Source organism: Marmota monax, unplaced genomic scaffold (genome assembly GCF_021218885.2).
Source record: "Marmota monax isolate L192 unplaced genomic scaffold, Marmota_monax_Labrador192_F-V1.1 WCK01_AAM20220418_F8-fsc00080, whole genome shotgun sequence".
Classification (NCBI taxonomy): domain Eukaryota; kingdom Metazoa; phylum Chordata; class Mammalia; order Rodentia; family Sciuridae; genus Marmota; species Marmota monax.
In genome coordinates this window covers 1,491,080-1,518,190 of record NW_026694750.1, presented here as the reverse complement: position 1 = coordinate 1,518,190, position 27,111 = coordinate 1,491,080, and the positions used below count along the sequence as shown (strand labels likewise).

The 27,111-nt window shown below is 54.3% G+C and overlaps 1 protein-coding gene across 5 annotated transcripts in view; it reads right to left on the bottom strand.

Annotated features, from left to right (window-relative positions):
* Casz1 (castor zinc finger 1) overlaps window positions 1–22,911 on the bottom strand; it is a 141,028-nt gene extending 118,117 nt beyond the window's left edge. For all 5 annotated transcript variants that reach the window (XM_058572663.1, XM_046424784.2, XM_058572664.1 and 2 more), the window contains exon 1: window positions 22,755–22,911. The gene's annotated coding sequence lies outside the window, so the exon portion shown is untranslated. The remainder of the gene's footprint in view (window positions 1–22,754) is intronic.
* Window positions 22,912–27,111: the final 4,200 nt, after the last annotated feature.

Here is a 27,111-nt window from a genome sequence, read left to right as displayed (position 1 = left end):
TTGGTTATCATCATCCTGGATTGTTGGTTCCCTGCTGTCTGCAGTTCTCTGTCACTTCCAATCTACCTTAAGTTCCCCTTGGATATTTATATATTTATTTTTTGGGTTGGTTTCAGGTGCTTCTAGTTTATCAAACAATCAGCCCTGTGAGGTACACTGGGTGTTTCCAGAAATTACATCACAAAAAATCATGCAATTAAAGTGTAAGGGAAAAAAAAACATAGCTGTTGCTTAATTTCGTATTTTAATTAGCGACTTATTGTAAACGTAGACTTTTAAAATGGAGGCGCCTAAGCAAAGCCAGTAAACAAGTTTTTCTAATGAATTCATTTCACCTCCTTCCTCCTCCTCCTCCTCCCTGTCTTCGTCCCCCTCCTCCCCGTCCTCACCAGCCCAACTATCACTCTCAAGATTTTTTCCTAGCCCCTTTTTATCCTACTTTTTGATCATTTTTTTGATCAGCACATATTAGAAAAAGAAGAGCCAGACCCCAAATAAAATTAGAAACCACAGTGCCCAAAACGCCCACGGGAGCCCCAGCCCGCAGCCTCGATGGAGACGGTGATGCCACAGCACCCTGCACCCCTTCCCCACGGCCGAGCCCTCCAGAGCGCCTGTAGTGCAGTCTCAGAAAGGGACGGAAAGGCCCAGAACAGTGTTGGCTGCAGAGGCCACCTGGGAGGGTGGGGCCATGTGCCACCTGGAACCCAGCAAGAACAGGTGAGGAGACCTGGAAAGAGGGAGGCTCTGCTGTGAAGCCAAGAGCCCTCTTTGCCTGGAGGGAGAAGGGAGCAGTGGGCAGAGAAAGAAGAGGCGGTCTACCGCCAGGGAGAGAGACAAGGGGACTAGAAGTCCAGGTCACGTGGTAGCTGGGAGAAGGGACAAACCTACTGGAACCAGGCAGCCCCCCCACCATTGGTCAGGTCCCTGCCTTGCAAAGTCCTGCTCCTTCCCTCCCAGAAACTCCCCAGCACGGGGGAATGAGCTTACGGGCCTCTCACAGCCTGGTTCCTAGGAGAGGGGATTAAGGATATGGCAGAGCCTCCCTGCCCTCTGGACAGTCCTGCCATCCTAGGTGGGCAGACAAGTCCCGGGGTGTCCTACAGAAAGGAAGATCGTGGGAGCTACCTCTGCTCCACATCAAGAATGGCGATCACTGGGCCCAGGGGCCTGGCACACTCCTATAGTCCCAGCAGCTTGGGAGGCTGAGGCAGGAGGATCGCACATTCAAGGACAGCCAGGGCCATTTAGCAAGACCTGGTTTCAAAATAAAATATAAAAGGGGTTGGGGACGTGGCTGTTAGTAGAGCACTTGTTGAGCATGTGTGAGGCCCGGGTTTCAACCTTAGCAAGGCAAAATAAGAAAAGAAAAAGAGTGGAGGAGGCTCCCCTGCACAGGGCTCACCTGAGCCCTCCCGTCACCCCAGAGGCTCCCTCTGGATCTTTGGGTATGAAGAATGCAAAGGACGATTCTAGAACCCAGGCAGGGCTGTTGGCCTGCATACTCCCTTCCAGACCCTCCTCAAACTGGATTCCCCTGGCCTCTGATAGTAAGCCCAATCTTCAACATGCACCCCCAATTTTAGAAGGTGGCCTCAGACCCATACTGGTGAGGGCATGGGGGGCTCAAGAAGGCTCTAGAATACTGGATGGCAGAATCCTGGCCCTGTCTTGCTAAGATTCCCAAAGAAAGGAAGGAAGGAAGAACCAAAGAGAGGAAGGGGCTGGACACCCATGTCATCGTGCCCCGGTGGGAACCCAGCCCCAGCCCCATGACAGTTCCTGCCGGGTTCAGCTTCAATGGGAAGGGAACGCTCCCATCAAACACAGGGATGCGGGCACTGAGATTAGGAATTTGGAAAACCATCTGAGGAACCCGGCCCTGGGAAGACAGCAACAGGATTTAATACCTTATCCTGGCTGTCTGGTAAACACCCTGAACCGTGCCCGCACTCCGATAGGCAGCTTCGGATCCTCAGGTGTGCCGGCGACCGGGCAGGTAGAGACAGCCGTGGGCAGAGACAGGAAGGGAGGGAATGGGGCTGGGGGAGGGGTGGGGGCGGGGCTGGCCTGGGAGGAGAGGATGGGTGGCAGCCAAGCCAGACAGTCAGTGAGACAGCTGACAGGTGCAGGGAAGCCAGGCAGGAGACGGAAGGTGAGCTGGGGGTTCAGAGCACCCAGGGATGCCGGCACCCCCCGGGGGGCTGAGCGAAACGGAGCGCAAAAGACCACAGGGTTCTGGCCTCACTTTCTTCCAACTGAAGGGGCCACTGGGGAAGTGCTGGGCACCAGATGACAGGCCCCCCCCAGACCACCCAGGACAAGGCAGCAGAGACGGGTCCTGCTTCCAGGGTGTGCTGTGGCCAGGCAGGACAGCCAAGGAAAGAGGTGCCCAGGGGTCCACTGCCCATGGTAGACCACCGTGGCTCTGACCCCAGCCTCAAAGTTGAGCTAAAAGCTGGCAGGTGCTGTGCCAGGCTGGGCACTCCGGGTGCCACCTGCACCACCAGGCCCAGCAGGGCGCCCGCTAATCCTCTTTTCCCATTTCCGTCTGCTCCTTGGGTAATTACAGTTGTGGGCTGAAAGGCACTTGGAGTGGAACCCCCTGCCCGATGCCTCTCTAAATCCCTGGGCACACAGCAGTGCATCTCCCCCTCTTGGAGAACTGGAAAGCATGCCCAGTGCTAAATGACGGGCCTTCCTCATTTAAATGTCCTCCTCTCTCCCTCCTTTCAGCAACACTCTCGAGCCTGCCCTCGCCTTGGCCGCCTCCCTCTCTGCCCCTCAGCTACCAGCCCAGAGCCACGAGGGCCTCCTGGGTGCTCAGAAGTGGAAGAGAGGAGGTTCAAGGCCTGTTTCCTGACCTTGACTCCTGCACACCTAACCTCATGACCCCAAGGAATCCCATCCCCAGCCCCTTGTTCCAAAAGGACCCCAAAGAAGCCTGGCTGGAGAATTTTCCTCTCTCTTCCACGAACCACATGGAGTGCTGGGCCTGCTGCCACAGACAGGCCTGACCCTCAGGGGTGACCTCTGACCCGAGTCAACGCAGGCCCCCACTGCTCCAGATGTGGCTCCCTAGGCCTAGAGGAGCCACGGAAAGAGGCTGGGAGTCTGTGCCCACCTCCTCTGCCCCAGGACCAAGTTCCCTGCAAGCCACCAGCCAAGTCCTAACACCCAAGCTCTCACTCTGCCACCAAGGGCATCCACAGGGTTTGTGCAGCTGCTGCAGGGGCTGTGACAGGCCCCTGCAGCCTGCATCCCCTGGCCTGGCCAGTATGGACAGTCTGAATCGTCTCCTTAAACACACACAAAACACACCCTACCAAGGGAGACAGAACACACTACAGAAGCCCCACAAGACCTGGGGTTGGAGCTAGGAACCAGCACCCCGGGCTCACTGTTCCCCCCAACCCGGGCAGGCAGCCAGCAAACCCTGGGCGATACAAGCTGCCGACTCCGCCAGACATTAGAACACTTGTTGGGCTCCCTACTCTTTGGAAGCGGGTCCCCTCAATGCATCCCTTTGGGCCATTGCTGCCGATAATTTTTTAGAGATAAACAAACCGGTTTGGATAAAACAAGATCCAACCTGAATGCTTTACCCCAAACTCAAAAGGAACCTCTGCCATCACCCCTTTCCTTCCTTCTCCACCCACATCCTTCGCTGTCTGCTTCCCTGATTCAGACCACTTGGTTTTTCTTTTTTAATTCTGTCATCTGGCCTTTCGGTTCATGGACACCATTGGGCTGGGGACCGGCCATTCTTTCGGCTCCATTTTTGAAGGGATGCTGGCTTCCTCAGAAAGAGCCCTGGCCTGGGTCTTTCCCCTGGTTCCTTTTAGGCTCAGGGTCCTTCCTCCAGACTCTGATGGCTTCTCCTCAATCTGCAGCCCCTTTTGACAGATGGGTGTGTCCTGGACAAGTGGCCCACTTGCCCCTGGTGGACACAAAGGAGAGAGGTTGCTCATTTCCCTTGGGGGTTCACCAGGTTAATCAAGGCCCAATGTCAGGACAAGAAGGAGACCAAAGGGCCGAGGAGAAAGATGAAACCCCGAGGCCTGAGTGTCTCCCCAGTGGCTCCATGTGTGACGTTCCCACCCACGGCCAGTCACTCACGCCTGACACCCTCACCCACTGCACAGTCCCACCCAGCCAGGCCCCTGAGTGGCCTCAGCCTCTCTGTGGAGCCCTCTCTACATTTTGCCCTGAGCCAGTCTGCAACCCCTGCCAGGGTTCCCGCCTCCCAAGTCCCCATCAATGGGGTCTCCTCAGTCCCTGTAGCTAATTTACACCCGTCAGGGTTTAAAATAGCAGAGGCATAAATGAAAAGTCCAATTTCTTCAAATTTGCATTGTAAAACCATCCTTCAACTTCCTTGAAATAAATTTTACTATTTTATTAGTGCAAACAAAATGGTAATAAAACACTAATACAGCGTCTTGTATCCAGGGGAAGAGCTAAAATTAACATAGAGCGAGCAGTGTTTGCTATTACATTCAATTACCTTTTTACTTGAGATTTACATTCTCATCCCCTTAATCTCCATAGTAGTGGCTTCAAAATCATTCCTCCCAGCCTCTGCCCTTCCGGAGCCCCCACAGCTGGAAGCCAGGCCTCCCACCCAGATGGCGCTCACCCTGGGCATGGAGCCTGCTCCTTCTCCACAGCTGCCTCCTGTCATAGGGTACCACTCCTCTCCCCTGCTCGTAATTTTCTCACGTCCCGGCCTCTCGGTACAAGGCAAGTTCAAACCAAAGGGCTCTGACCCGAGGCACATTCAGACACACAGTTATCAATAAGCAGGTGCACAGGGCACAGGCCGGGGCCTTCCTGCAGAGGTTCTGCCTGGTACTAGAGAGGGGCGGGAGCTCCTGGGAGCCCTGGGGAACTGGCATCTCTGGTTTGACAGGTTGTGGGAGAGGGTTTGCTGCATGGCACAGCTGGGGACTCTGGATGGTGGCAGAAAGCTCCAGGCGTCCTGAAGTGGGAAGAGATGAGGAACCTCCGGGTCCAGCCCTCCAGCTCCAAGTAGACAAAGCCCAGGTCTTGGGACATGGCTGCTTGTCAGTGGCAGAGGTGGGGCTGGAAACCTCTTGTCTATCTCTCTGTTCAGGGCTCTTTCCTCAATAGAAAGCAGAGGATCAGTCACCCTGAGCCACAGTCACAAAATCTGGTCCCCCAAGAGGGTTTGTTTGCCTACCCTAAGAGTGGAAAAGCCTGGCACCGTGGCACACCTGTAATCGGTGACCTGGGAGGCTGAGGCAGGAGGATCACAAGTTGGAGGCCAGTCTCAGCAACTTAGTGAGACCCTATCTCAAAATAAAATAAAAAGAGCTGGGGATGTGGGTCAGTGTTTGAGCACCCCTGGGTTCAACCTCAGTAGCAAAAAGAGAAAGTAGAGGAAGCACAGCTCTGCGCTGGGACCCGGCTGGCCTCACTAGAGCCATGGGGGAGAGGAGCATGTTTCCAAGGAGCCCACAGGCTTGGTCCTGCTTCCAAATGTGTCACAGACTAGCTGGGGGACGTTGGCTCGGTAGCCTCCCCTCTCCTGGCCTCAGTTTGTCTGTACACCAAGGTCTGTAATCTGTAGCTGTCCTCTTTGAGGGAAGGTCACAGTGACTAAAAGATCATGAGGGAACCATTCCTGAGCCAGGGGGTTGGGATCCTTATCGGGGCCACAGTGTGAGCATCTGAGTCCAGGGGAGCACACCCCAGCCCCAGGGGCTTGTCCTTGAACCCACAAACCTTTCTCTTCCTGGTCCAACCACTATGGAAGACCCACAGAATCATCTGAGCCAATGTGGTAGGAAGCATGGCCCATCGGCTCAGGCCCAGGCCACCTCATAGGAACACTCAGTTTGGGGCAGGGGACAGGGTGACACGTGAAATAATTAGATTTGAGGCTCCTCCCAAATTGTACCCATCTGGCTGTCATAACCAGGGAGAAAAGCCAGTCTCAAGGGGCACACAATCCCTCACACGAGCTCAGGTATGACCACCCACACACTCATTTACACACACTTTGTCACACACACCCACTCCCAGCCCCACCAAGGCCTTCCTGAATCTCAGTCCCGAAACGTGTTCCAGTGGACACCAGAGGGAAACACTAGTCCGGTCAGATGCAAACCCCTCCTCACCCTGAGCCCCTGGGAATTCTGAGTCCCACTGGCAGAGCGTGGCATCTGGGACTCCAGGAGGTATGGATCCTCTTTAAACCCCACCGGAAGTAAGGGCAAAGGCTGTTGGCAGTTGGGCATTATCGGTCTGAACAGAGACACCAACCCTGCCTCCTGGCTCCCATCCTGGCCACTGGCTCCAGCCCTTTCTGCCTACGTCCCTCCTCATCGCCCCCTTCACTAGATGAGCCCCTCCAAAACAGCTTTCCAGTTGCACCAATAAAAGCAAAGCCCTGGGGGAGGAGGCTGGGGCAACCCCACACAGAGCTGCGCTTGGTTCGAACCGGCCTTCTGCATGTTTTCTCCTTATTTTTTCCCTCCCCACCCATCAAACAAAAGAAAGTTTGTTGTTGAGGCTCAAACCTCTCTTGGGCCTTGTCCGAGTTCTCCCTTGTTTTTCTTTTCCTTTCTATCTCCCCCCCACCCCGCCTTCCCTGCCTCCCCACCTTGAATAAATAAAGCGCCCAAAGCTGGCACCGGCTGGTAAGGAAAGTACAAACTATCTCATAATTTTATAATTTTTTTTTTCACACACTGGCCTAGGGTTTTGGGCAAAGGACAAAAGCTATTGTTGAACAGCACAACACCGAGTTCTGAGTCACCGATACGCCTCGGCTTCTCGGGATCTCATAGGTCTCTGCGGCTGGCAGAGCCGGTGAGCTCAGCGCCCTGCGGGGGCCGTGGGTGCAGCGCCCTCTCCCGTGCCCCGCCCCCACCCTGCCAGCCTCCCGCTGGGCCGCCTCGTTGGCTTTGTGGGGAATTTAAATAAAATGTTGTGAAATAAAAAAACAAATCACCCTGGTCCCGGCGCCCTCACGCTGTAATTTCCATTTTGGAGGAGCACCTCTGGGCTCTGCCCGGGAAGGAGCACTGGTGCTTAGATCCAGCTCCTAAAGGCGCCTTCGCCCCGCTCCGCACTCGGGGAGCATTTTCATCCGTATGATAAACATTTTTCCATGTTTCGAAATCATCTTCGGGATGACTATTTGTATAGGTGACAGTATTTATTCCACTGTGCTACTCCTGGGCTGACACTAGGGAGAGAGAGGAGGAGTCTGTCCTTGAATGGGATCATTTAGCCACAAGACCCAGGCCCAGGGCGGGCTCTGCCCGGGCATCGAGATCACCTTGGCCAAAGGGGCCTCGCCTGGGTGCATGGGCCTGGAGGAGGGCAGGGGCTCCACCCCAACCTCGCCCATGCCCAGCCGGCCCGAACTCGGCTGCCCTCCAGCCCAGAGGGACGAGGTTCCAGCAAGGCCCTCAGCCTCCTGGTGACCTTCACTCCCAACAACTGCGCTTCCTCTCTGTAAAGCACCCTGGCAGCCAAAGGCCCCTGACATCGCCCGCTCTCTCCATTTTTATATCTGAATATCTCAAAGCACTTAGCGAAGACTTTCATTTTCTCATTACCCCAAGGAGAGGAGGTCATTCGGGGAAATGGTACAAATATTCCCATTTGTCAAAAGCAAGAAGGAAGCAAGTTAGAAGGAAAACTCTACCACTGAACTGAGCCGGGCCAGCCCCACAGAGCGCACGGGGGTCTTGCCTGCCTGTCCGTTCACCCAGGGCTTCTCCAACACACCTCAGGCGCCGGTGACCCACGGGATGGCTCAGGGCCAAGCCCAGGTTTCCACTGCGCTGAGAATCCATCACTGCCGGGCGGCCTCGGCTCAGAGACCCTCCCACCTCATCCAGGGTCTCAACCCAACTGCACTCTCCTGTGATCATAATTTATGTAAAATACATGTTATATAAATATACCCAGTCCCCAGGCGGGGGGGCGGGGGGACTAGAAGGAAATACATTAAATACTAAACAAGGTTGTATCTCGAGAGTGACGTTACAGGTGAATATTTTTCCCTTTATCAGTTTTCAAAAAAATGCTGAAAATATGATCCCACGATTCCGAGGGCATGAGGAAAGCACGCGTCTCGGGCTCGAGTCAGATCAACCATTCAAACCTGGCCCTCGTGCCCTGAGCCTGGATGAGCAGGCCAGCGACTGCCCCTCTCGGGGCTTATTCCTGCCAGGTCCCAGGCGGCAGAAGCACTTCCTGCCTGTGTTCTGCCCTCCGGTCACAACACAGGACTCGACACACTCCCAGTCAGCACTTGGGACCTGTCTGTTTCCTTCTTTTAATAAAATGACTATGTACAAGGGCCTCAGCTTGCTTGCTGCCCCTTGGGGACAAAAGCAAGACCCTTCACCCGCACCCTCGACTCACCTTTGCCTCTCCTCCCCCCAGCCAAGCCCAGAGCACAGACCCTGTGACGCACCTGGAAGGCGAGGAGGGGGCTCAGGGGCAAGAGAACAAGCCCCTCCTCTGCCAGGCCAGGCCCAGGCCAGCCCCCCGGGCGGCACTCGGACCTCGTGCAAACACTCGGAGGCCACGCCAGGCGGGTGATTCCTGGGTTTGCGCCTTCCTGGCAGCCGCCCTCCAGGAACAGGTGCCGGGCTGCAAAGGCCACCTGCTGATGGGGGAGGGCAAGGGCCGTGCTCCCGTCCTCAGAGGAGAGGCCAAGGAGAACCAAGATGGCGGCACTGTCCAGGAGTGGCTCTCGCCCTGGGCCAGGCAGTCAGAGCCAGTCCAGGGGCTGCCACTGAGTGTCCAAGGTGCCCACCCAGGCCTGGGTATCACAAGCCCTTCCCCTGCTTCCTGCAGAGATCTGGCCTGGAGGGGCAGTGCCTTGCTGGATTGGCAAGTGTGCTTTGGCAGACAGTTGGTGGCCACAGCGATGGACTGGGACTCTAGCTTGGCTTTGGGGGTCCTGGAGCCCAAGCACAGGGACAGGCCTGAGCCTTCCACCTTGCCACTTCCCTGGTAACAGATGGGGAGGATGGAATCCGGGCAGTGATAGCAACAACGAGAGTCACCCCTTGTTACCACATGCCAGGCCCGTGCCAAGGCCCCTGCCAGCTTTACCTCACTGAATCCTCACAACCACCCCACACGACAGGCACTATTATCCGTCCTCTTTGACAAACAAGGAAATTGAGGCTCACAAAAGTCCGTGCTATATCCAAAGTCATACTCCTAAGAACTGAAGGGCTGGGGATTTGAAACTATGGACTTAACCACTATTCTCCCGGCCAGGCTCCTACACAAGCAGACACCACTAGGCCTTTACAGAAAGGGGCCCCTAAGGCGGCATTGCCAGCCACGACAGACACATGCACCCCCAAGGAGCAGGCTATATGATTCTGCCGAAATGAGAGCTTCTTGCCTCTTGGCCCCCAAGAATAGGAAAGAGCCCACCCCTGCCCCACCAGGACACGATGGTCAAGCTGCAGAGATGCCACTGTATAAATACGGGGTATGGCTGGGGACACTGAAGGACAAGGGTGACAGTGTCTCCCTCCGGGGGGTTCTTGGGAGTGTTTAAATGGGGAGGCCTACATATGCGGGGGTCTTGGCAAGTGCGTGACAGGAGTTATCCATGGGTGTGGACGTGGCGAAAGAAGAACTGTGGGGGGAGGGGCAGGGCCCCTGGCATCTTCAAGCCCTCAAAATTGCCAGCCTTCTTTGCAAGCCAGGGACGATGCCAGCTCAGAATGGTGCACCTTTTCTTTCAAAATCAAAATAGGTCTCCAAGGAACTGGACATGGTGGCACCCACCTGTGATCCCTGTGACTCAGGAGGCTGAGGCAGGAGGATTGCAAGTTTGAGATCAGCCTCAGCAACTTAGTGAGACCTTGTCTATAAGGAAGGAAGGAAGGAAGGAAGGAAGGAAGAGAGGAAGGGAGGGAGGGAGGGAAAAAAGAAAAAAAGGCTGGGGTGTAGCTCAGTGGTAGAGCACCCTGTGTCCATTCCCCAGTACAAAAAAAAAAGTCTCTAATGGAGGCTGGACACAGGGAGGGCACTAGACAAGGACCCCACAACATGGGCTACCAGCTCCCCAATTAGCCAGGCAGGAGGTCCTGGATCGGGCAGCAGGTCCCCTGAAAGCCCGTGGAGCCCAGGAGGGTGGGGGCCCTGGGTCACCGGGGCAGACCGTCTCCAATCCTGCTGAGCACAGCACATCGCTCCATTCAGGAGCCCAGAGTGAAATGTGCAGCTGGGTCTGGAGTTGATTCAGCCCTTAACTCGTTCGGGATCGCTGGCGGAGCCACCGAGGCGGCAAGGGGCTGGGAGGTGGCAACCTGGGGGAGGGGGCTCGGCCATCCAGGGGAGGGGGACAGGTCGGGACATCACCCCAGCTGCTAATGTTGATGCATACAAAAAAGAAACCGTAATTCTTTTCTAAAAACCAAAACGGGCGCTGGGAGTCCGGGGAGGGCCGGGCGAGCCTGGCTCTGGTGGGGAGTGGAGCTGGGGGAGCGTGTTTTCTACCCACTGCCAAATTCTCATTTACTGTCAGCTTCAATCCATTCGGAACTCACTGACTCCATTACCTTTTCACGGGGGAAGGCGTCTGCACAATGCAGGGGAGCTCCGCATTAGCACACAGGGCACTGGGCAATGTCCGGGAACAACACACACGTCCCTCTGGGGCCAGTGACCCCCACCCCCACTCAAAGCGCCCTGGCCAGCCTGCCAGGGCCACATCTGTACTCCCCTATGTTAATACTTTGGATTTTTTTTTTAACGTGGCTTGGCCAGTGGAGCCGGGTGTGTGTGCACGCGCGAGGCAGCGTGTGTGTGTGTGTGTGTGTGTGTGTGTGTGTTTTGGGAGTGACAGGGGATCTAACTCTCCAGAAGCAGCACTTTTTAATTTTCCGGCAGCTCCAAGTCCTCCTCCTGCCCCGAAAAGGAGGGATGGGGAGAAGAAATCCAAAATAGGTTCCCAGGAAGGAGGGGTGTGGGGGGTTCATTTAAACTCATCCTGGAAACCGTTGATAATGAAGAAAATCAACATTTGGTGGTGGCCAGGGGGAGGGGAGTATCCCTCACACCTGGGCAGTCACAGAAGCTCTTCCATAATCTTTATGAAAATAATATCAACAATTGTGACGACTGTGGTCCTGATGGCGGGATGGTGGTCCAAGTCTACTAAGTGCTTACTATGTGAGCTCAGTTAGTGACCCCAGGAACCCCAGGGGGCAGGCTCTGCCTCCTGTCAGCCCAATCCACAGGCTCAGAGAGATAAGACCCTTGCCCAAGGTCACCAAGGCCCTAAGTGGGAGAAATGTCTAAAGCCCCATCTAACTCCAGACTGGCCATGTCGTGTGGCCCTGTCCCAAGAGAGGAAACCTGAGTAGGGACTGAAAGACAAGGTGGTCCCACCCCACAGAGGCCTTGGCTCCAGGTATGGTGCCCCCAAGGACATCTGTGGATGTCCCTGTAGCCCAGCCCCTCACTCCATGTCCATCATGGTCCCTGGGGGCTCACCCACCTGGCTCACCCACCAAGAGAACTGGCTGCAGTGCTGGCAATGTTCTGTCCCCGTGTGCCCAATACAGTGGCACCAGGAGCCACACACGGCCGGGGAACAGCCGAACCTATTTTTTAATTCAAGTTACATTGCCAGGTGGATTAGTGGCTACTGGATGGGCCGCTACAGACCCCAAACCCACCAGCTCGTCCCTCCTGGCCCAAGAGAAATTTTGAAAATACAGTGAGAGTTGGAAGCCAAGGCTCGGCCCACCAGCAAGGCCCCGCCCGTCCCCAGCACGCTGGCCTGCCTCCCTCCCCTCCCTTCCTTCCCGCCTTCCTTCCTTCTTTTCCTCCTTCCTTCCCTCTCTCTTTTCTTTCTTAGCAAAAAGCATCAATTTAATTAGATAAATCCTCCAAGCACGTGGCCGGGAGTTCGTCATGGAAATTAACCTGCCCCCAGATCTCAGATAGTGAAACAAGAACCGGGATGTTTTGGCACAGCGCAGTGAAATGGGAGAGGCCGATGGAGTTTCATACACCTCATCTTCCATAAGTGCCCCTCGCCCCTCCGGTGCCCCCCGCCCCACAGCACCCTGCCCTTGCCTCCTTAGGTCACTGCCTCTTCCCCCAGCTTTCCCTGCCCGCTGCACCCAGGCCCAGGGGCCTCCAGGACAGGCTCACTCAAGTGTAGGTGGGAAACCTTGGATCCAACCACAGTAGGGACTAAGGGGACACTGGTCATGCTCAGCCTGGCCCCACCCTCTGGCTGAGCACTGAGCCTCAAAGGTCACCCAAACCACCCGTGGACCCATCTGAGGCTGAGCCTAAGATGGCCAGGTAATTGTCATAGCCTCCCTGTGGTCCTACTGTGTGCAGCTCACTGGGCAGAGTGCAGACTGTGAAATGATGCTCAAGGTTGAAACCCAGCAGACCCGACGTTAGCGACAGATACTGTTCTCTCATTGAATCCTCACAGCCACTCCACAGGGTACAAATTCCATTTTACAGACAGGGAAACAAAGGATTAGAGGATTAATCTGCCCAAGTGGGAGAAACACTCCCTTCAGCTCAGCCTGGCTCCAAATCCCATGCTCTCAGCCCTCTGCCAGGCACAGTCTCCACCACAAAGAACCCTCACATCCGGGACCCTGGGATCACCTGACCCAGAGTTAGGTGCACACAGGCAGAGACCACAGGCACCCTGAGCCAATTCCCAGGGTCTGTCCCCCACCTCTTCCCATCACAAGCCTCCTGTTCCAAACACCTCCCATGACGGATCCGCTCACCTACAGAGCTCCAGGAATGTCCACTCAGGCCACAATGAGAAAGAGAAGCAAATGGCCACAGCCCCAGTTTGGGACCGATACAGTTTACCTTCTCATTCCCTCCTGACTCATCACCTCAAATTCCAGGAGGCCCCCAAGGCAGCCAGAGAAGTAAAGCACAAAATTTAGAATTTTCAACCAATATGACACTGCCCCACACCTAATAGAGTCCTGGTCCCCAGATATATAGACAGCAAGCTCTTCCCACTTTACAGATGAGAGAAACTGAGGCACGGGCTAGTTAAGAAACCAATGCTAGAACATAAGACTTTGATCCCCAGCTCAGTGGCTCTAGAATGTATAATGTGCATGCAGCAATTCAATGAACCCCTGTTTTCCAAAACAGCCAAATGCGCCCCATAGGCTAAAACAGCTAAGTGTCCCCCATATCCTGGATGGGATCCTCCAATCTGTCTAAAAGGCAACCCCCAACCCAGCCCCACACTCCCGATGACAAGAGAGCCAACCCATAACCTGATATGAAAATGTAATGGCAGCCCCAGGCGCCGTGTCCAGGCCGAGGCTTTCTGGAATGGAATTCACAGGGGTCCCCTTTGAGACTGGTACCATATTACATAAAACCAGCTCGTCTGACATCGGGACACCGTGCACTTGACAACATGACCATGATAAATTCTTCATTACGTTTAATTACTTTCAAAGGACTTTCACGGCTATGAGCCCAGCCGGCAGCCTGGACAGCCCTATGAGGGCAGTAGGGTCACAGGCCGTTTGACAAGAGAACAAACTAAGACCCAGAGAGATCAAGTGACTTGCCCAGGGTCACACAGTGATTTACCAGAGCTAGAACCAGAACAGGGTGCCCCGATGCCTCGCCTAGCCCGCCACGGTTCACGAGACCCTGAGTGGGCACAGGCACGTGGAGCCTGGCAGGGGAGTGGGCAGCCGAACCTTAGCAGAGCCCTGGACCACCCCTGGCTTGTCCCATCCACCCCAGTCCCTGCCAGAGATGCAGGCACTTGACCCACAGTCTCCCCAAGGATCAGATTTCCCTGAAATTCCCAAAGGAGGCCCAGGACTAGTGGGCCCGGAAATGGCCCTCGGATAGTGAGCTGCACAGCTGAGCTCCCTGGGGCGAGGGGGGCAGGCGGAGCTGGAGACGCTGGCACAGCCCCCGTGGGTACTCTGCCAGCAATTAGTGCTGGGGAAGGGTGCCAGCCCGGCAGAGCGCATTCCCCCACCCCTTCTTCTCATTTACACACGCGCACGATCACACACACACACACACACACACAGAAGCTCACCCACCCAGAGCCCAGCAGCGGAGGCAGTTCAGCTTCCTTTCGGTAAATCTCGTCAGCAAGGCGCACGCAGGGCATGCAATTTGGCCATTACTGCTCTTATACAAGAGCAAAGCAGAATCCACCCGCCATTAACCCGTCCCGCTCCCTCTGGGCTCCACACCAGCTCAGTCACCAGCCTTCACCTCCAACTCCCACACACCCTCTGCAAGCTCCCCAGAAGTTGCTTTCCAAAAGAAATACAGAGTTGAAAATTTTTTTTTTGTTTCAACTCTGGTAAGTCAAATCTGAATTGTGCTGTCCTTCATGCCCACCTCTCTCCTGATGGTTGGAACATGACCTTGGCTAACACCCTTCCTCGAACATCCGAGGAATCCTAGCGGAGGTAAGCCAGAGGAGGGGACCGCTGCCTTGGACCTGGCCTGGGGCATCTGCCCGAGCAGGTGTGGTTCTACAGAGGGTGACCTGCAGGCTGGCTCCTGCCTCATCTATGGGCCCCTAGGTGACACCTGATGGCACTCTCCTCTCCCAGGACTGAGGCAGGCCAGTGGAAGTGGTGGTGTGGACAGGTTTTGCCTCCTCTTTCCTGCTGCCCCATCCCACAGAACTGGAAGGAAGCCCACCAGGGCAAGGGACCCTGGAGGGTCCTTAGGCCGGGCTTATAAGATCTGTGAAACCCCTCAAAGTATAAGCAGTATTTATGCTTATGAGATTTTTTTTATTAAGAAGATTCTCAAAGGGGGCACATAAACTAAGAAGGGGAAGTGCACAGCTCAGAGACCCCCTCAAGCACTCAGCAGTGCCTCATGCCCAGGTGGCCAAGGATGGAGCGGGCAGAGACCCGGCTGGACTCGCTTCCTCTTGCCTGCAAGTGTCCCTGGACAGCTGTCTTGCCCCTCGGGAGCTGCCCCCCGGCCTCACCCTCACTTTGCCTGAGAGCTGGTTGCGGGAGGGCCAGCCTGGGATCTGGGCCATGCGCCTGGGCAGGGCTGCCAGCCCAGCGAGCAGAGCAAATGCACAGCGGAGCCCACCCGCGGGGAGGGGAGGGAAGCCAGCGGCCAAGCGGAGAACGGAGCAGATCCTCTAAGCCACCTAGTGTCCAGAGCTGAGCTCTAGCTGCTGCTCTGGCCCTCTGGCTTTCCAGTGCGGCCACTGCGGGGGTGGGGGCGGGATCCCTAGGGGACAGTAAGGTGGGGGCCTAGAGCAGGACAAGGCTCCTCCATCCCGTTCTGGGCCTTCTTCAAAAGTCTGAGGCCTGGAGGTTGGGGACATGATGCCCAGGAGGAATGAAAGGCCCCAAAACACCAGTCCATACCCCACACACAGGTAGGACGGGTCCCTGCACCCCTCCTCCTGACCCTCAGCAAATCACCCTATCCTGGAGATCCCCGTGTGTGTCAGCTCAGACAACCTATCCCACCTGAGGCATCTCGGGGGTCCCCCCACCCCAGCCTCTAGGCCTCCTGCAGGGCCTCCACACCCCAGGCCCTGTGAGCCCCACCTCCCACCCCTCCTCTGCTCTCTCTTTTCTCTGTGTCCTCAACACTCCTCTCACCTTGAGAAGTGTTAGGATTACCCAGCATTTACACTCAATGCTCTTCTTTATTCCTTAAGACTTATTAAGAATGATAATGAGTTCCGAAGGAGCTCTGCTGTCCCTGCCTCTCTCTCTCTCTCTCCTCTCTCTCTCTTCTCTATCCTTCTCTCTCTCTCTCCTTACCGCCCCCCACCCCGCTCTCTTTCTCTACGTGTCTGTTCCACCAAAGACACACAGGACAAATCCAGACCGAAAGGGAGAGAAAATTTCCAACAACATGGAACAAGGGCACTTGAGGATTTATATTCGGTAAATCCATCTGTCTTCTGCCCTCTTCCTACTTGTCCTCAGTTTTTGTGATTAAACAAACAAACCAAAAAAGCCATCAGCTCCCCCTTCCCTCCTCACAGTGCAGGACACCCCTCACTCTATGGGACTCGGGACAGGGAGCAGCAGTAGGCGCCGGCTTGCCTGCCAAACCCCGTCCATGAGCAGCTCTTCAACGGCTGATTAATTTTTGCAGAATTTATGACAAGCTTCATCTTCCCCCCTAAAGCTGCGGCCACAGGACCACAGCAACTTCAGTTGGTGAACTTGATGGGGGACGAGTTGGGGGCCTCCCCCTCCCTGGCAGCCCGTTGCCGCTGGAACCACAGCAGCCGGGTGACAGATGGAAGACATGCAGATGCCACCGCCCAGACAGGAGACAGACCCGCTCCCAGAAGAGCGTGGCACCAGAGGGGAGATCGCGGGGCAGCCTGAGCCACACAGCCCTTCTGACTGTTCGGGGCTTTTAAATTTGAAAATAAGGAGCGAACAGAGAGGCAACCGCCCTGGCAAGGACGCCGAGGCTTTGCGCCCAACAAACCGCACCACGCATCCCGGGCAGAGGGACTGGCCTTATCGGTCTGCCGGGCTGCCCTTCAGAGAAAGGGAAGAACAGATCCTAATGAAATTACGGTTTTTAAAATGTCTATAAATTAAATCTATCTCCCTCTCTCTGTGACTCTCCCCCCAGCTCCCTCCTCTGCCCGGCTTGCTGGTTCTCCTCTCCTCCATTCTCCCTGCTCGTGTCTGTTTTTCTGATATAGACATCAAGAGGTTACGGGCTCAATTACAGCCCTGCTGGAGTCTCAGCATCAGACTTGCCTGGCCTCCTCTGCTCCTCTTCAGAAACCAGATACCAAATAAATCTCTCTTCTTTATATTTTGACTGTTGATGGCAAAAGCCTAAAGATTCATTCTGTCAACTCGCAGTCTTTTTTGCACTTAGTTCAGATGGGAGGAAAATATTCTTTTGAATCGTGTCTGAGGACAACGTGATGCTTTGCTATCTGGCTCTCCCCTTTTCGAAGGACACACACAAAACCTTGGTCATATGTGAAACGCTTAAAAGTGGGGGGAGGATCGCAGGAGTGTGCTTGATGTGTGTCCAGGGGGGAGGGCAGAAGGCGGCTGAGCATGCTAGCAGAAACATCTAGCAAATTCCTAAAGTTAAAGGGTGACATCATAAGGCTTCTGGTAGCAAAGGTCCATCTGAAAAGCACAGGACATAAAAAGTGGTTTCTTAAAAAAAAAAAAAAACACACAGCCTCTACTTTCCCTGGCACTGTCACTATGTAGGTACAGAAGACCAATAGGCTGCCTATCTAATCTGACATCCCCAAAGGGTCTCCCACCAGAAAAAGGAAAAAGTAAAAAAAAAAAAAAATCCAAGCAGAGTTGATCATCCCATAGCTGTTGATTCTTAAGAAGGAGAAAACACTTCAAGTTGGAGGTTTGAAAGGGAAAAAATAAAAAAATAAAAACCCCACCAGGATTCTGGAAATATTAACCAGAGGGAATCCCAAAAGCTACGCCTCCAGGAAAAAGCACTTAAGACAAAGGCCACAGAAAGCTGAAGAAGGTGAGTTGAAAAGGAAAACTTTGTCTTTCCAATGAACTAGACTGGGAAAAAAGAAGGGCTCCGGGCGACACAGACTACCAACTCGTTCATTCTGTCCAGTAAACAATTTAATTAAATTCTGCCAAATACAGGAGAAATAATCATTTTGGAGTGCTTCCCCCAAACTCAAAAGCAAATTCCTGCAGGTTCCTCCCGGCCATGCCACCACCTCCCTGCCTCCACTCTGAGCGACCTGCAGACCCGCAGTGGACAGCCAGCCCGGGCGGGACCACACTGCTCAGGGCTGTCAGATGACAACTCTGAGGTCTGAAAGCTGACACTCAGCTCTCAGAAGAAATGGGGGGGAAATAAGCTTGTTGACTTCTTGCTTAAAGTATTTTCTTGTTCTTAACTCATGTTCTTATGTCACTGGGCTAAAAAGGAGAGAGAGAGAGAGAGAGAGAGAAGGTGAGAGAGACAGAGAGAGAGAAAGAGAGGAAAAGGGAGAGAGAGGGAGAGAAGAGAAGAGATATGACTTTCCTTGAATGATCTGTTTAACCTAAGCCAGAGGAAAAAAAAGAAAGTCATTAATTACTTATGTGAGCTATTGCTTCAGAAAGACAATAAACCTGCCCGGTCGCCATGGATATGACATATTTGCTCTGAAAACAACACAATAATTAGCAAAGGGGAAAGATACAAGGAGAATATGCAAACTCCTGAGTTTAAAGCCACAGTGCTCTTTTTACTCCTAAGCCCCTGCTCTGTTTGCAATCCAAATCAAACAAAAATTTAAAATATAGCAAAGAGGGAAATAATAGGAATGACTCCTCTCTCCTCTTCTGAGCTGAAAGGCAACCACCATTCCACCCGCCCCCTCCAAAATAAGATAATATAAAAGAGAAGCAGGAGGGCTGAAGGGTGTGGGGGGGTCAAGTATTGCCTATGTTTTCTTTCCTATAACAGGGGTGGAGTCTTGGGTTGTGTGTGTGTGTGTGTGGTTTTATTTTAAGTGTACTCTTATTTAGTATTGGACCTTCTGGTAGGATATAAATTTATTTGTGAAAGCCAAATGCCCTGTATGGCTCACCCCTCCCCAACGTAATGGAAATGTGAAATGGGGGGGTGGGTCTAGTTGAAGAAGCAAAGCTGTCTATTCAGAGAACACCAGCTCTGTACAGGGACAGCCACTCCCCCTACCTCCAAGAAAATGGAACCTGGGCCTTACTTTAATATTAAAAATGCATTAAATGGTTTTACCTACAACTTAGTCCCGGAGGATCATTAGGAATGCAATCGCTTTGTATCATATCTGTCAGCATGATAAATATCTGAGCCAGAGTAGGTTCGCAATTTTTCAGTGTCAAAAACCACGATAATTTTTTTCTGCTTTAGTTTCTTCATTCACTGTATCCCCCCCAAAAAAAAAATTCACCAAAGTCACAAGTCTACAGAAAAAATACCTGAGCAGAGAAGAGGACAGAAGAAGGAAAAGTTGATACACTCTGACACACCAGACAGAGGTTACTGGTATTCTCTTAAAAAGCAAGGAAAATAGGACTTTTAAATATTTGTATATTTTCAAAAAAATAAATAAATTAAAGCACTCCATTAACTTTGAGTAAAAACTGCTTTCCCCCTCTTCCCAGAGGCTAATTTTCCAAAAACAGATGGTCAGGATCTAAAAGAGAAGCAAGTATACCTCAACCCCCACAGGCAGAGAAATCTAACTTTGAACTTCTTTTTAAATTAAAGTGGGGGGGGGCTAGATAAACTATTAATAAGTCTGAAAAATGAACTGAGTTTTGTTTTTCTTATTCAAAAAATCCTTTAAACACAAGGAGAGCAGATATAAATGGGGAGGTTCATATTTAACTGACTTTTCTATTTTTTTAAACAATAGTTGTTTTTTTTTTTTTAAAGATTGGACTCTTTGATCTTGAAAGAATTTTGCTCTTCTATGATGGGGGGGAAAGGGGTGGTGGTGAAATGATCTGTTTTAAATGATGATGCAACTTAGGGATCAAAGCCTTCTCTTTCTGCTAGCCATAATAAGCTGTACTTGCCACAAAGCGTGAGTCTCCCGGGCTCCTCTCCTTCGTCAGAAGGAAGTAAAATGCGCAGAGACTCAAAGCAAGACTCGAAGTCTCAGCAAGGTGCAAAGTCTAAAAAACAAAACAAAACAAAAAAAGGCAGGGGGAAAAAGAGGGAGGCACTGCCCCTTTAAACGTTTTAGTGCATATGGAGTTTGATTTCTGAAAGAGATCAGTTTAACATCTCCATAGAAACCAGCAACAGATTATCATCAACAGAATAAATAACTAGTCTAATAAATTAAACAGGAGGCATAAGATCGCTGGAAACCTGATTACTGAAGTTCAACAATATTCCCCATAAACTCTCGTTAACCGCCTCTAAGGTGGCTAACAAGATGGGGGGGGGGGTCATCTCTCCAATTCTCTGTGTTCCTGGGAGAGAGACGGTAGCCGCGGCCGGGAAGGGAGAAGTTCTCTACAGAATCAAGAGCTCCAGAAAGGGGCAAACCGTAAAAGTCAAAAGTTTGGCAACTGGGAAAGCGGCTGGGGACCGGGGGAGTTGGTGCGGGTCGCGGGAGACGGCGCAGGTCGCGACGACCGCCCCGGACGCACCGCCTCTCAGCCACCAGGGCGCAAACCCGGCGCTTTGCGCTCAAGCGCGGAATGGCCCAGCGCCCCCTCCGGGCACGTGGAGCGCAGCCCGGGCGCAGCCCCCGGGGACCAACTACCCCCCCCCCACCAAGCCCGGCGCAGCTGCTCCTGCTCAGCCGGGACAGCTCTCTTTAGGACGGCGGTGTGTGTGTGTGTGTGTGTGTGTGTGTGTGTGTGTACGCGCGCGCGCCCGCGCGCGTGTCATGGGGGGGGGGGGGAACCAATGTTACCCAGCGGTCTGTTTTCCAGTCCTCTCGCACGCTCTGCCCGTGCGCCTGTACTCGCTTAGAGGCGTCCTAAATTTACCAACTTTGGCCAACAACTACCCGATCTTTCTCCCCCACCCGCACCCACGTCTGCGAGTGTACAGGGTGTGGGCGCACAACCACACACACTGAGGGCCGTGTCCCCAGACTCCGCTGGAGCAGCGACGCAGACCCCCGCCAGTCTCCCAGATCCAGCGGGGTTTGGGGGAGCTCCGGCCCAAAAGAGGAGTATTACTGCTGCTTCCTTGGTGGATAAATTTTACGCACAGGCACACGTACCGGACCCGCACCTTCCCAGCTTGATGGGAAGGAGGTCCACGTCGCACCCAGGCCCGCTTCCCAAGCTGAGCCTGTGTCAGGAAAAACTTATGCGGAGGGAGAAGCGGCCCCCAGCCTCCCTCCGCACTCCACTCCTCCCCCAACTCGGGATCCGGGTCTGGGATGACTTGGAAGAATCTGCGCCCACCCCCCAAGAGAAAAATCTATTATTATGATCTTAATCTACGCCCCCAAAGTGTCCCTCCCGCTGTGATTGACGGCGCATACACCTGTTCCCCTCGCCGAGGAGCTTCCAAAGCTGGGGACAGATATTCGCCCAACCGCTCCGCAGCCGCCAGCGCCCGTCGTCCGCCCGCCCGCGCCGGCAGCCCCCGCCCGCGGCCCCAGCGCGCCCCTGCCGGCACCTTGCAACCCCAGAGGCCGCCCCCCTCCCCTCCCAGGCCCGACTCGGCGGCCCTCTAGCTCCGGGCCGCGCTGGCTTCGAAAAGAGAGAGAAAGAACAGAAAGCAAAACTTCCTGGCGGCCGACGGTCATCAGCTGCACATTCTGCAAATGCCACCGAGTAAAAATAAACCGGCCGCCGCTCCGCCCGGCCGGCTCACCCCGAGCGCACGACTCGGCCCCCTGCCCCGGCAGCAACAGGACTATCCGTCTGACCCAATCTTCCATTCCCGCGCACCCCTTGCAGCCCCGCTCCCCAACACTATTCCGCCAGCCACCATGCGCTCCTTTGCCAAGAAGCCAGAACCCCAAAGACGGGGTGGTCCAACCATTTCCCCTTTAGTGTCCCCTGAGCCCAAACAAGCTACTCTTCTCTCTGTCCTCCACCAGGTGCCTATTTCAGCCCTGTGCTCTCGGATTCAGGGTTCTTCCTCCCCAAATGCTAAGCCCCCAGATCACCCTCTGCCCACCTTGGAGCACAGACCCTTCCAGACCCTCCTCCCACCGCTGCAGAAGCCCCCGGGATCGCATCGCTCCACCCGCTAGCTGGCCTGCCAGGCCAGCGTCCCACGTTCCCGGGCGCAACTTCTCTCCCCGCGCACACAACAGCCGCCGCAACTCCCCGGAACTTTTTCCCAGACCCAGGCGGGCTTCGGCCAACAGCCCAGCGGCTTTGAGTCGGTGCTTTGACTCTCTGTGTCCGTGCCCAGCGTTGCCAGCCTGCGCCCGGGGAGGCTGGGGGGTGGGGGAGAGAGCGAGAAGCGCCACTTGCCGCGCCTGGAGCAGCGCACTTGAGATAAACTTCCAGGCAAAGATGAAAAAGGGGGCGCCGCTCCCCCCATCCAACAAACCTCTTGCCTTGGTTTTCTCATCCCGGGCACCCCTTGGCACCCTGAGCCTAAGCGAACACTGCCTACCTCTGCCGGAAGCACACACACCCCGGTGTCGGGGTACAAGAGCCGGCTGAAGGTGATCCCCACCCGCCCCTTCCCTTGGGCAAAGTCTTGCAAAGTCACCCCAGCGCCCCTCACCCCTGCCTCCTTCTCTGCCCTGGAGAGCGCACGACCCCCTTGTCGCTGGGGGTTGGGGTGAGTAGGGAAAGGAATGATCACCCAGTATTGGCGAACACCTGCCCCCCCCCCGGGAGCCCACAGCGCGGGGGGCGCCCCCACCATATTTGCAAAGTCGTGCACTCGAACCTGGCACCTCCCCCTCTTCTCCCCTACCCCGCCGCCCCCTCAGTTGGAGTAAGTGACCCTCAGGAGCAGCAGCCCTCCCCTCCCCAGGAGCCGCGCGCCGGGCATTCCCCTGGCCACAGCGGGCGACGCGCCACCCCATGCCGGGGTGCCAGCCCTCCGTGCCCCCTGCCTCCGCACGGCCGGAGTTGGGTGGCAGCCGCCGCTCGCAAGCTGTCTGGCTCTCTCGCTCGCTCGCTCGCCCGCTCCCGGCTGCAAGCGGCAGCCCCGGGAGTGGGGGGCTGCACCCGGGCAGGGGGCGAAGCGGAGAGGGGCCCCGAGAGGCCCGCGGAGCTGGGGAACAGGGGAGCCCGCAGCGGAGGGAGCGCCGAGTCTCTTACCTGCACTTGGGGCGGCTTTGGGTGACTTTCCAAGTCCGGGGGAAAAATGTGTGTGTGTTTGGGATGGAGCGCCGCGGGCGCGCATGCGCTGCCCAAAGTTGCCGGATCCCGGATTTTTCGCTCCCAGTCTCCGCTCTCGCCCGCTGTGATTATGGAATTCTCCGCGGCCGAGCGGGCGAGTGGGTGGCATGCAAAACCCGGGCCGGATCGCAGGGCCAGGTTCCGCTCCACCCTCACACCCCGAGACCTTCCCCTCCCGGATTCTTCCCACCCACCGCCCCGGCTGGGCTCGGCGTGTGCGCAGCGAGACGCGGCCTGCAGAGCAGCTTCTGAGCGCGCCGCTCCCTTTTGCGGCTCCCAAAGGTTTCCACACCCCGCTACTGAGTGGAGTTGAGGTTGGGGCAGAAGAGAGAAAGGATGGGGGTGCTTTACTTTTCATCTGTTCCGAACCCCGAGAGACCCCGAGCTTGGTTCCCACTTTTCCACTTGGTTCTTTGCAAGTGAAAATATTAGAATCGTCGAAACCAAAGGAACGCAGTGTTCTCACTGTTGGATGTCCTCTTTGCACTTATTCTTTGCAAGGGGGTTTTCGTTCGATCTCTTGTGCAAGAAGTAAATCCTACGTGAGTAAGAAAGGCTGTGCAGAATGAACCTTACACGGGGAGGGGCAGATAATGAACATTAAAACGAATAATATTGCAGAGAGTGAAAGGACCCAAAGAAAATAGAACAAGGCAGTAGAGCAGTGTCTCTGGAGAACTACCTCCCAAACCCAGCTCTCAGAGAGCCTCTTTGAGGGGTACTGTAATATTCCACCAAAGGAAAACCCACTCCTCCTCACGCCCACCCTTCCCACCTCCCAGTTGGCTTGAGTTGGCTACTCTGAGTTGAGCTTAGGGGTCAGCATCTGTCGAAACCCTGGTCCTGCCTTTCCCAGCCAGGCCACCCCATCCCAGGACTGAGCTACTCAGGGTACCTATTTCCCTTCTGCACAAAGCCAGGATGAAAATAATGTGAGACCTTCAGAAAGGGGGAGAACACCTGGATGATGAGATCAAGAAGAAACTGACCATGATAGTAAACTAAATAGATGAATGATCAGCTGAATAAATGAATAAAAATTTAAAGTATGGCCCACAGCTTAGAGATGTGCTCGACACCATGCATTAGACTAAGAGGAAATGCCACAGGCTGGTAAAACATTGCCGTGGGCTGGGAGACTTGGGGGCCTATTCTGCAAGGCTCCAGCCAAGCTCTCAGCACTGGAAGTGACCCCACAGCCTTGCGTAATGGTCCACGACAGACATCTGCTGGGATGTGTTCCATGCCCTGCCTTAAGCTGACAGTTAATTGGTCCAGCGGCAAATGGACAGAGCGTTGGACTCTCTGGCCCTCTGGCCCTGAAGTGGCAGGACTTGCCCTATCCCCTAATGAAGCCTGCACATTTGGGCATGGAGGCAATCAGGCTCCTTGGGTATGCAGTGTCAGCTGCTGACTTCAGAGGGGCTAGGAAAGAAACCAGCTCAAAAAACCTAGCCCCTAACTTCCTGGAATAGGTCTGGGGATCGGTGCAGAATTTGTTCATACAGGAAGGCCAGAATTAGGGTTTAGACACCTGTCAAGTCCCTCCTCACCCCCACAATTAACAGAAAGCAGCAACACATCAATGATGAGCAGACCCCATGGACTACGGGCCTGCTTCTCTCCATTCCTACCCCCCACCATCAAAGGCATCCTTAATCCCCAGGGGCTGGGTGCTGCTCCCTCATCTATAAGACCCTTGTACTCAGTGATGGCAGAGACTCCAAACTCAATCCTGCCATTCCTCAAGAGAAATTGAGAGGTGCCAAAGTTGGCCTTCTAACTTTTGGCTCGCAGCTCACTCCATTCCTGAGGCAGTGTCTAGAAGCAGTGAACAGCTCGGGATTTGGGGTCAGTCCCCAGCCACTGACCAACAGGGTGACCTTGAGTAAGGCATTCGACCCCTGCATGCCTCAGTTGTCTCAACAATAAAATGGGGATAATAATAGTACCTACTGCCTGTGATTGAGAAGCTAAAATGAGTTAATGCAAGAAAAGGGCTCAGGCCAAGACACTGATCAATAAGTGCTAGTAATTGTCATTGCTCCTGGGGACATCCAGTGCTCCCTCTACTTCTCATTTTTTTCCTGTCCTCTCTGCTTTCCTTCTTTTCCATTTTTTTCCCTCCCCCTCCAGCAACCGTCCTTCATGCCTTCAATCATCTGGCCAGTGTCTGCTATGTCCCAGTAAAGGGCGGGCTCTACCAGTGGTGGAGACAAGGCTGAGCCAGACAGGACCCTGCCCGGGAGAGCTGGTCCCAGACTTGGCTAGCTTCTCCAGGACTGTCCCCCTTTCTCTATCAGGCTCCCCCTTTTCTACTGCTGTAAGCCCCCCCCAACTCTTTTCCACCCTCCCTCCCTACAGTATCACCGAGTTATGTCTCACCACCAAACTTACCTTAAACTACTTTACTATTTCCTCCATTTTTTGGGTCAGATGCTTCCCAACCCCCTCTCCCCCAGGAGACTTTCAGCCTTTTCTGGGAGACCCTCACCTCTGGGGAGCGGAAACAGCACCGGGCTGGAGGAGCAAAGTGAAAAATGAAGTCTCCTCTGGCCTCCCGACTCCAGAGTACAAGGAAGCAGGGGCTTGGAGAGGCCTCTGGCCTCCATCCCTTCTTGCACCTCCACTGCTTGGTTCTTCCCCAGCCCCCGAGGGGACTGAGACCACATGCTCTTTCTCCTTATTTTCTACAGTTTAGTATTTCCTGAGCTCCCCCTAAAACCAAATCCCAACTCTTAATGGTCAGCAAGTCCTCCAACATGTGGTCACTGCATGCTCTGGGCCTCACCTCCCTCTATCCTTCCCCTTGGTCACACTGGCTTCTTCTATCTTGGAAACACCAAGCTTATCCCCACCTCAGGGCCTTTGCACTTGCTGTGCCTCTGTTTAGGAAGCCCTTTTGGCAGCCTTCTCACTTCCAGTGGAACTCCGTTGATTGTTCCTCTCTCCCCTCCTAGGAGGGCTTGTTTTTGTTTATTTATTTTTTTCTTTTGGCAGTACTGGAGATCAAACTCAGAGCTTCTCAATGCCAGACAACTGCTCTACAAACTGAGCTACATCCCCAGCCCATTTTATTTTTTACTTTAAGACAGGTTCTTGTTAAGTTGTGCAGGCTGGCCTTGAATTGTGCTCCTCCTGATCCTCCTGCCTCGGCCTCCTGAGCGCCTGGTAGTATAGACAGTGTCCATCTCCCTGAAGGAGCTCCCAGTCTTTCTCTCTCCCTTTATCCTGATCACTTGTCTAACAGGGGTTTCAGTCATCAGTTCCCATGTCCCCTCTCCAGCTGCCCCTCCTAGAACGGAAACAACCTACAGAGAGACTGTTCTGTGTCCCCTCATGCCCTCACACCTCCAACAGTGCCTGGCACGTCACAGGCCCTCACTGTATGAATTGGGTGCTGAGGCAAGATAAGTCCCTGCCTTCCAGAGTGCCTGGGCTCCAGGGAGAGAATGACCAGAAAGGGCCTAAGACAAAGTTCTGGGGCCCCCTGGACTTGGTAGAACCTGGGCATTGCCAGGTAGCTGCAGTGGCCCTGCCAGGGTTTTTGCTCCCTGGCATTTGGCTGGAGTTTATGGTGGGGAAGTAGGTGGCTCTGTAGAACTGTAGCCCAGCAGAGGAGGCTGCACAGGTGGGAGAGAAGGTGACAGTCGTGGACCCACCCGGGTCCTTTAAGTGGGCTGCCTGTACTAAGTCTCTAGAGAAGACCCCCGTGCGCAGCCACCCTCCCCCCCATATATATATATATATATATATACATACCACTCTGAATGCAGATTCTGTGCCTTCATCCCAGAAGCTCAGGAGCCAAGCACCACACCCAGCACCCAGGAGCCTCTCGATAATTGACTGGAACAAAGAAATTTAAGTCTGTTTCAGTTGGTGTCAGTGGGAAAGGCTCCAAAGTAATCACAGCTCAGCTTCCTGGTGAGAGTTTTTTTTTTTTTTTTTTTTTTTTTTGGTTTCTAGTTCTCTCTGGCGATGGTAAGCAAAACCTGATCGTACATCAATCGCCAATATTTATTGAACGGTCTTGCTGCACCAGGCACCAGGCTAAATATTTGCATCATCCCATTAGCCTCTCATAACAACGGATGATGTGGTGAACAATGAGGAACATATACCCATGACACAGATGAGGACACTGAGGCAGGCAATCTGACTCCCCCAGGGCCAGCTGCTTGGGCAGGGAGGTAACAAAATTCTCACTTCCCAACTTACGTCATTGCAGAGAGCGTTTTTACCTCCATGCCGTCTCATGAGTGAGTAAACCTGG